This window comes from Rhinolophus sinicus, linkage group LG12, assembly GCF_036562045.2.
Source record: "Rhinolophus sinicus isolate RSC01 linkage group LG12, ASM3656204v1, whole genome shotgun sequence".
NCBI classification, from domain to species: domain Eukaryota; kingdom Metazoa; phylum Chordata; class Mammalia; order Chiroptera; family Rhinolophidae; genus Rhinolophus; species Rhinolophus sinicus.
In genome coordinates this window covers 43,733,875-43,744,791 of record NC_133761.1, presented here as the reverse complement: position 1 = coordinate 43,744,791, position 10,917 = coordinate 43,733,875, and positions in this window count along the sequence as shown.

The window sequence follows — 10,917 nt, the reverse complement described above, 5'->3', positions numbered from 1 at the left end:
CATGGGACTGATTCATGGCTGGGACCTGAGGTTACAAATTGCTTAGATGGCCAAGAGGTGAAAGGGCAGGGGATAGTCTGGGCAGGGCTCCCAGATGTCCTCGACCCACTCCAGGCCTCCTGTTCGGTCCTCTGCGTCTTGGTGCCAACAACGGACTCCACTGGGGATTGTAGCAAACCAGAGTCAGCATTTACTGCATACGGGTGACCACACTGACCAACTGCTCGGAGATGCAGTGGTGAGGGGGCAGCTGGCGGTGGTGGCGGAGAGTATTGGAAATTCCCCCCTTCGGAGGGGAGAGCGGAGTGCACTGACACCCGAGGGAAGAGGTCACAGCTGCTGCCAATTCCCTTACTCAAGCTGTTGGTGGTGTTGGGGCAATGCTGAGTCTCACTCAGTCCTGGAGCCAAGTTATTTCTTTAGACTCATTTCATGCCGCTAGTCCCAAACTGTGGGCATCATTCTTTCAGCCCATGTGGGGTCCAGATGTATGTGGCCAAAGGGAATTGTTTTTTTTTTTTTTACTAGCAACTTTGGGTGGATAGAAAAATTACTTCAGATTCCAGTGTATTTATATGCATTCTTCAGCACTCCTTGATAATGTGATGGGTGCATTGGGAGTGGGGAGTGGAGTGTGTAAAGGAGTTGAACTGACTCCAGTCAAATAGCGAAGAGAAAAGAAAGAGACTGAAAGAAATTCTGAGGGCTTGACAGAAGGTAGACAAAGAGAAGTAGGGAAGAATTTGGTAAGACCCTTGGTTTGCTCAGCTGTTTGTATGACCATCTCAGTGGGAAGACAGAAAAAAAATATTGTAATTGACTTCAGAGCACTGTCAGCCTGTAAGCAGGACGAGCCATCAGCCATTTTCTCCCTCCTGTGAGCAACGCCAACAACACCATGAGCATAAGAATTACAGCAACAAACATTTCCTCAGAACTCCCACTCTTGAGGGTTCTTTCCTCCCTCATGTCTATAGACCGTCATGTGTGCCATCTCATTCCCCATCTTCATTCCCCACCCCACCTACGACACAGAAAGATCCTTGGGCTCATAAAAAGGCACTGAAAACGAGGGCTGAGAATCAGATGACCTGGGTCCAGTTCTCCATTTGGTCACTTGCTGCTGTGGAACTTCAGGCAAATTACTTAACCCGACTATCCTTACTTTTCTCATCAGTGAAATGGGGGAAAACAGTGTGCACCCCACATCTTTGTTGGAAGGCTTAAAAGAGGCCTCAAGAAATTGTAGCTATTAGTTTCTAACCTCGTTTTATGCATTCAGAAGTTTGTCAGTGTCACTTACAACTCTACTCCAAGCTGAAATTGCTTAGAGATCTGTTGTTCCCAAGCCTGCAAATTAAAACAAAATGTGTTCAAGGAAACACTGCCGTATAATGGAATGCATGATGGATGGAGCGAAGGGACCCTGATTGGTCCTAGCTCTTGAAGTGTTTGGAGACTTAATGGAGAAAATTCACATAGAGTACTTAACACAGTGTCTGGTACGTCAGACACACAGTGTTCTTTCTTCCTTGCTCCACGTTCAGTTGGTTAGAAATCCTGTCAGCTCTACTGTCCAGACATTTTCATGTGTACATGTATTCAGATACATTCATGTGTGTATATATATAAATATGTGTACTGTCACCCCTTCTCACCACCCCCACTGCCACGTCTAATCTAGACGCACCGTCTCACGCCTGGATTACTGACTGCACCTCCTAACCAGGGTGCCTGTTTGTTCCCGCCCCTCCTGGTGTCTAAAATTAACTGACTGGCCAGCATAACGCTTTAAAACATAATTCAAACCACGGCATGCCATGCCTGTGCCTAGGGCATTCCAAAGGTCCCAACTTCACTCAGAGTAAAAGCAAAACTCCTTACAATGGTCTACGAGGTCCAGCCTAATCCCACCTCCGGCTCTCCCTCCTCCTCCCCTGCCCTGCCCCTTACCTCCCTGATCTCTCCTCCATCCATTCAGCCATGGACCAGGGACTCCTGGCTGTTCCCAAGGCCCGTCCGGCAGCAGGACTCAGCATTGGCTGGTCCCTCTCCTGGGGTCACCTCCCACCCATATCTACGTGGCTCATTTCTATACCTCCTTCATTTGAGCCCTTGCTCAAATGTCACTTTGCCTTGAGACCTGCCCTGACCACCTTCTTTAAAATAGTGTCTGCCCTGCCTTACAGCACTCCTGCTCTCATTTGCCCACTGCACTCACCACTAACCTCACGTAAGTCACTTATTTACGATGTGTGTTGTCTGTCTCTGTGCTAACATGTCAGCCCCACGAAAGCAGAGTTTTATTGTATGTTGTGTTCACTGCTGTATCCTAAGCAACTAAAACAGTGCCGCTGCACAGTGGTGACTCAATAAATACCTGCTGACTAAATTAGTAAGTGGTCCTTTGAAAGTCTCAATCTTTGAGAGTCTGTAATTCTCCTTTTTTACAAATGTAATAGAGTAGAAAATAAAATGGATGATCTCAAAACTTTCTTTCATCTCTGGAAGTCAATTAAAATTCATTTATGCATCAATTCATTCATTATAGAAACATTTAGTGAGCATATATTAAATGCTGGAAACACAAAAAAGAAAATGCAATGCAATAGATTCTCTGATATCTAGAAATTCCTAGAGTGGTGAGAGAAGCAGCTTTGTAAACCAGTAAGAGAAGGACATTGAACTAGGTGTTACACAGAGAGGTATATATGGTTGCAGGGAAATGAATCCCTAACAATTTTGGAATGAGATATGGGAGGTGGAAGGTCAGGGATGGGGGTAGAGAGAAGAATCAGTTTGAGAAGACTTCATACAGGAAATTTATCAATTGAGATTGGAAAGATGGGTTAGAATCCACAGGATGACAAAGAGAGATGACATTCCAGGCACAGGCATCGAGGTCCCTGGAGATGTAGGAGGGGCAGGTGCAGGTAGGAGGGAGCTAAGGCCACTCATGGGAGCCCCTGATTTGATTTAAGCAGGGCAGGACGTGATCATACTGAAACTTCTGATAAACTGCGATGTCCAGAAAGGTTGGAGGTGAGAAGAATGAAGATGGAAGGCTACTGCAATGTATGGAAGGGTCTTGCGTCTACTGGTCAAGAATCAAATGCCTCGTAGAGGTCACATGTCAAATATAGTATTTTGTAACCTGCTTTTCTTTCAGTCAGTTATTAGAACCATTTTTTTCCACTTCAGTCTATATAGATAAACCCCATTCTCACCCTTAGTGACTGCACCCTATGGTCTACCTAATATACTTAACAGGTCTCCTAGGTCACAGTAAGGTATCTTATGATTTGTTTTAAAAAGCATTTATACCTGTGTTCATCACTTTGACTCTGACGGTCTAAGATAACCTTAACTAATTTTGATGTATAGCAACTTGCCAATAACTCTTTATGGTAGTACCATTACCTCCATTTACTAGATGGGAAACTAAGTTTTAGTGGAATAATCCCTTGGCTTAAAGCCATAGAACTACAAAAGACCAGGCCAGATTTCAATCCAACATATGTGTGGCCTTCAAGCTCAGCCCATTGAATTAACACTGTGCAGAAATACTCATGGATACCTGTAGCTGGAAGATAACGCATAGTCATATAATTATTCTCACCCCAAAGACCTATCAGGTAGCAAGGCTCTTTTAAGTAAGGAGTCAGTCCTTTCATATCTTGCCCTCCTTTGCAGAGCAGTTTTATCATAAATTAGTCAGCCAGTGACCAGTCTAGAGCATAGGCCCGTCTAACCCATGGTCAGAGGGCACTCTGCCTGCAAAGGCTTTGTGAAACTCACAAATTCCCTTCCGAGTCTGTGTCACAGTTTTGCCTGCTGCACAGAGATGTGTCTAAAAATAGTGCAGACTGGTTGTCTCAGGAAGAAACTGAGAACCGCAAGCTATACCTACAAGGAAAACACAGGCTAACTTCATTGGCAGTTTAGTCTCCGAGGCCTTGACCCCCTGGCCTAGGAAGGTGTGTGCAGGGCAAGGTCTTACCGAGCATCCCTCAGCTGGACCATTGCTCCTGAGCATCTTCTCCAGGCTCTATGCCTGGCACACATGACTATATGCTCTGCCTGTCTGACCCCCTTACTTCCCGCAACGTGCTTTCAGATGAATTATTCCATCCAATCTCAGCCCAAATCATGGATTTGAAAATCTGCAGCTAGATGATATCACAACTTGAAATGTGGGAGGAAAAAGGTCAATTTCTATCTACTAAATGTCAAGCAAACAGTTTGACTGATTGTTTTTACTGACTTGACTGGATCGATGGGTTGTTAAGTCCGCGTGTTGTCACTGAATCAGTGCACTTTGATTTGGAGGGAAGAAAGCAGAAGATAGCAGCCAGCATTTGGGGCTCCTTAGGGGTGCTGCAGTCCCCCTACCGCCTCCACTAACCCCGGGAGGTGGGCACCTTCCTATCCCATTTACACTTGAGGAAACTTGAGTTTGAGAAAAGTTAAGCATCTTGGCCCAAATCATCCAGGTTGTGGCAGGACCTAAACCAGACCTAGTGCTCCACCCCACGCTCTACTGCCATCCCAGTGGCTTGACAAACGCTGCAGGGCCAGCTCTTGGGGGAGGCACATGGCTCCATGTCCCCACTGCCCTCCAGCTGAAGGGCAGAAACAGAGCCAAAACCTTTCCGGACCCTCTGTCAACTGTTAGCAAATCATTAGACTGCGTTTGCTGTGCTCTCATAGGGTTTTACCTTCTCTTTTACAGAAGACTGTGTGGAAGCCACACCCAAAGCTCGAGTGGGTTTGTTTACATGGATTTTTGTGGTTCAAAGCTTTGAGGTTAGAGGTGGGGAATAGAAGAGTGTAAGCCTCAAACACCCTTCCGCTGTGCGCCTCATGTGCAGGCCTCTGCCGGATGTGTGCGTTCGTGGATATTTACTTCCTTGCCTGTGTCTGAGTCATTTCAGCTCAGGTGCTTTGGACTTCAAAGGATCTCCAAAGGGCGACATCCTCTCAGAAAGCTGAACTTCCAGCTGCTTTTCGCCTGCTCTTTCTCTGGTTGCTTCACGCCCTGTAAGCTTTAGGTGGGTTCTCCTTTCTCCCCCACACTGGGGCCTGACCATCCTGCAGCCCAGACAATCTCAGTGCTCAGCACCCCCAGATCAAACTGCCCCCATGTCCAGTAGGCTCGGCGGAAGGAAGCAAATGGTGTTCAAAATTTGGAGTAATTTAAACATTTTTATTTACCTCTTTCTTGCTCATTGTTGTCATTTCAACGGGCAGAGCGACAGCTCTCCTGAGAAGGCCAGTTCCTCGGGGTCTCTAATGTTCCCTGTAACAGTTGTCTCTTTTTCATCCCCCACAAAGTGACATCCGAGGAGGAAGAGAGAAGGGAAACAACCATAAAGAAACTTAGGAGGACAAACAATTTTCCCAATAAAAGTGGGGTCCTAATGCTTTTTCTGCTAATTGGGAAGTTCAGTGACAGGCAGACAACCATGGCATTTTCAATGACAACATCTGAAGCCTGGAAAGACTGCCCCCAAGGAAGTGTGTTTGAAGTATTGCAATGGGGGAAGGAAAGCCACCCAGCCTACCTCTGCAGGACACATCACAATGGGACACACCCCTGCTGTCAGGCCCAGCCCCTGGACCGGCAGGAAAAAGGGCACCCAGCTGTGGAGGTGGACAGGAGGTGGTGGATTGCAGTAGGAATTCCAATGGACCAAGAGACAAAAGACCTGGGCATTAGGCGGAGCTCAGCTGTCCCTGGTTTGGCTAAATGCATCTGCAAAGCAAGATGGCTCAAAGAATGTTAAAAGTTTGATAGGTGACATCTCAAAAAATAAAAGAATCAAAGTTATCACCGTGGAAAAAATAAAATATTTTTTGCACTTCATGCTGATTTGAATGTCTATCTACGTGCTGCTGGGTGGTATGCAAGCTTATTGATGCATAGGACATCGAGAGGTCAGTCTCCCTTGAACTTTATCCTGGGGTCTGCCACCACCTGTGTGACTGGGCAAGTCCAAACAGCTCTCAGAGGCTCAGTTTTCTTTGCTGTTAGACAAGGTTTGGTGGGGTCAGGGGGATGAGCTGAGTTCCAGGTGAGCTTTAAACGTAAAAAGTATGAGATCCCAATTAGTTTTGACTTTTATATGCTTCCTCCAAGAAAGAAAGATTGTTGACACACACCACAGACGGGTTAAAAGAAGAGCCATGACCCAGGGGACTAGGCTGTTCAAAAAAGCTGTCTTCTGAAATCAGTGAACCATCTTTAATTCGGAAAGAGGACGTTTGGTTGGAACTTGAAGTTGACCAAAACCTCAAAAAGGACCACCGTGGATCTAACCTTGGGAACTAATCCAAGAGGTCTCTTAACACTTCTTGTTAGAGATATGGGAAGGCTATGTAAATATTTCCAGTAAGGACTGCATTGTAGTTTCAGGTCTCGAAAACAAAAGAACACTTGGAAAGGAAACACAGAGCCACAATTGATTTTCTCGAGCATTGCTGTCCTTACATTACACCCGGAGGCAAGACTCAGAGGAACTGGGTCACCCAGTGCTTCTCCCACCGGACAGGAGAGCCACGCCTGTCAGCCACACCCTGGACAGCTGACCCTCAACCAATCACGTCCCAGATGAATGCGCTCCTCGTGGGCTGCTATTCATATGCCTGATTCACATGCCTTAACAGTCATCATTCCTTTAAAATATAACTTCCAGTCCTTTACACACAAGAGAGAGAAATTTGTGCCAACCCTTTTCTGCCTGGATATTTATCTTTGGGGAAGAGTCTCCGCACCCGCCCATACTTGTCCAACCAGCCAAGGAGTCCCTACAACAGTCAAGAAACCACAAAAGAGCGCTCAGTAAATGTTGGCTCTCTTTTCATTAGTATTTAAGAAGTTAACCAAAATAAAACTCTAATAGTGGCCACCACTTGTCATAAAATGTCCTTCAGTAAACATATACACTGCTGCAATAGCAATACAACCATGGTCTTTCTACTACGCTGGTTGTCTTTACGTACTGTCTGTCTCCGAATGGAACACCCATCTTGGACAGTTTAGTTACTGTTTTCATAAGTATACATTTTATAGTCCCAACAGCAGGATTACCGTCTTGATTCCAGGAAGTGTGTTGTCTGCTTTTTCTGATTGCCTCAAAGAAAAGTGTATGGTGCTTGAGTACCTAACAAATGCCAGCTGAGATGCAGAAATTATTGAGAGCTAATAATAAGAGAGGGTCTTAATGGACCTCGTGGTGAATACTTGTGGTAAACACTACCAACGCTGATTAGAACTTACTGTAGCACGTTATTTCATGACTGTTTCATGCATCTAATCTTATCTTCCTTACTGGCTTATGAGGTCCACCAGGGCAGACATTCTTCAGACTATTTTAGGTCCACGTTACTAGGTCTATTTTGCATACACATAAGTACATAATAAATACTTAAGGATAAAGCCCTTTGTCCCAATATCTGAGACTTGCCATTAAAACACTCTTGTTATATGCTGGTAATTTTAAAAAGAGCTCTTTGAATTTACCAGCTCACTAAAAGATTGTGATTGGCCTCGGCTTTGGAATACAGATCAAAAACTTGCCATTAACCCGTCTCCACTCTGCAGCTCTGTACCCCGACAGCTGCATTTCCCTGGGGTCCCACTTTAGCCACAGCTCCATTTGGAATAACCGTGAATGTGTCATGGCAAAATACCAAGTAAGGAACTGATAACATGAGAGAATCAGCGGTCAGAGGGCATAAACGTGACTGTCATGATTATAACGCCCTTGGCTTTGTAGCTGCAGTCTGGACAGAAGACCAAGGGACAAATCCTCTTCTACAGAGAAGCCTTCACTGCAAGGTCCCAGGCTTAAGCCCTGTGGAATTCTCCTGCCTAAATAATACCGAGTGTAAGTAGAACAACTGGTGTCTCTCCATTACGGGAATATTTACTATTCTGCGAGTCCCTGCTAAGCAGCATGTCTATCTTTCCAGATTTCCACGAAGAAGGTCTATTGTTCTATCCTCTAGTTCACACTGAAGGGCAGGATGCCGTCTAACTTGCTCAAGGTCACAGGGTCAGTACGTGGAGGGGACAAGGACCCAACCTTTGTCTCTGCACCTCCAGTGCTCTTTCCAAAATCCTTTTTGCCCCCTTCTCTGGTACCTTCTCTCACGTCTCAAACATCCACCAAAAGCTTAATTAAGGAAAGATAGAAAGTAGCATAGTCCAGTTCACAGAGTAGGGGACTCAGAAACTGACCTAAACATACCTGGAAACATGGTGTAGTATAAAGGTGGCATTATAATTTACAGGTGAAGAACAAAGTTTCCAGTAAAGGTTAGTTATCCATGTGGACTAAAATAAATTTAGATTTCTTATCTCACACTATGTAATTCCAGATATATTAAAGATCAAATATGACACATATCATTTGAAACTTTTGAAGGAAAGAGATTGGATTACAAAAGTGAGGTATTTTCTCAATGACTTTTTTGTTCTTTTTCAGGCATGGTGGTGCAGATTCTGGAAAGGGTGACGCCACCAAGAATGTTGCCAACTGACCTAACCAGCCACCTCAAGGAAGGCAGCAGACATTTCTGTGAGGACTTGAATTCACCTGGAACCTTCTTACTCCTGTTTATTTAACTTTGGCTCACTTGTTCTGACTCCTCTGGGCATAGAAGAAGGATGGAGGGTACCAGACTGGCAAAACCCCCAATCCTGAAGGCAGTTTCTGCCTGCTTTTCTGATTTACAATGTGTTCTTAGTTCTGCAACGTAAAGGTCAGCGGGGGCCCCTCCGTGCCCCTTGAGGAGCTGGATGACACTGGCTTGAAAGTCCCCAAACCCTCTCAAGTATTCTTCCTGCTCCCCAGGGCTTTTGTCCTCCTGGCTGTGCTGTTCTCTGTTTCCCAGCACGCTGCCTCCCTTAGGTACCTTCGCAGCTCGGGTTTGGACCCTGCTCAGTTTGCACAAGCAAGCCTTCTATCTGACACGCCCACAGGAGTCCGGTGTTGAGTGAAGTGAGTTTAGGGAGGAAGAGAGGTAGACATCACAGCAACAGCGCTTCAGAGGAAGCAGTTCTCGCGCATGGGGCCACCCGTCACGGTGCACATGCACTGCCCCTTATCCAGGCTCCCTCCATCTTGCATGCTCCTCACTTCCCACCACCCATCTCTTCTGCATTCACTTCCTTCCTTCCCTTCCTTGCTCCTTTCCTTCCTTCCTTTCTTCTTACCTTCTTTCCTTCCTTCCTTGCTTCCAACAGAGATGGTTTTGTAGAGCAGTTTAGGTTCGCAGCAAAACCGAGCAGAAAGTACAGAAATTTCCCATATGCCCCCTGCCGCCACTGAGGCATAACCTCCCCCACCATCAGCATTCCCACCAGAGGGAATATTTGTTACAATGGATGAACCTACCTGGACACGTCATCCTCATCCAGAGTCCACCTTTTACATTAGTGTTCACTCTTGGTGTTGTACATTCCGTGTTTTGACAAATATATAATGACGTATATCTACCATGATAGTGTGCCACAGAATACCTTCACTGCCCTAAAAACCCCCAGTGTTCTGCCTATTTATGCCTCCTTCCCGCAGCCACTGGCAACCACTAATCCTCTTACTGTGTCTACAGTTTTGCCTTTTCCAAAATGTCATATAGTTGGAATCCTACAGTATGTGGTCTTTTCAGATTGGCTTCTTTCACTTAATGATATGCATTTAAGGTTCCTCCAACTCTTTTCAAGGCTTGATAGCTCATTTCTTGTCACTGAATAATATTCCATCGTCTGATGGACCAGTTGATTTATCCATCCCCCACTGAAGGGCATCTCGGTTGCTGCCAAGTTTGGGCAATTACAAATAAAAGCTGCTGGAGACATCCTTGCTATTCATTTCCTTTTCAGTGGCAAAATATCAAGTAGTTCCCCCCTTCCCACATAGAGCTCTGTCTGTTGCCCTCTGGTGGTCTGGAACCAACAGGTTCTAACCCTCCCCTCCGGTGGGCTTTTCAGCGAGTGCTCTCAACGACGCTCTCCCCTGAAGTGGATACTGAGGCCAGTCAATCAGATCGTTCTCTTGTCTTGCTATGTTGCACAAATAAGTGAAACTAATCCTCACAATATCATTCTTATGCCTGACTTACACATGAGGAAGTAAAAATTCAGAGAACCTGACAAACGGCCATCACAACTAAAGGGTGGCTTGCTGCAGGGGGAGCTTGGCACAGACACTCATGGTGCCCTCAATGCCCAGATTGCCTTGGGTTCCTTCAGGGCTGTGTGCCCCCAACTCAGCATCTGTAACTTCAGTGGGTCCTCTTGGGCACTGGCGCCTCCTTGCCCTTCAGAGACCTGCAAGTGCCTGGGAGTTTTCTGTCTCCCCACCCGTCCCCAAAGGGCAGCCCATAGATGGTGACTGTAGGGGGGGGAGTCTCTTGATGAGGGACAATTCTGAGGGGTCATTTGCCCATTGAAGCCCCCCAAGGGCTCAGGTGGAGCTGGGGGCCTCATCTGAAAGCCATCCTTGCTTGGCCTCTCCCTGCCCTGTTCCCCCAGACCCTTGCAGGCATCTCCTGGGAGCATTTCCTTTATAAAGCACAAGCCCTGCCTCAGAGTCTGCTTCTGCGAAGATCTAACCAAAGATGGAAGAAAAGGAAAGAAGGACACGCTGTGGCCCCCATCCCTGCCTCTGAGGCCCATGCAGGGGAAGCACAGCCCGGGAGTGCTGGCAGCCAAGGGCACAGCCTTTGGGATTTGGGCATTTGGCCCCTGAGGCTATGGCACTACTGACAGGCCCGTCACATTCACACGCTGCGAGTAAGCATTTCTATTGCTTTGTTCCTGAGAGGGACAGAAATACCAGAAGACTTAGGTCACAGATCATCAAAAAAAATCCTAGACAATAAGAGGATCAAAAAAACAAAACAAACAAC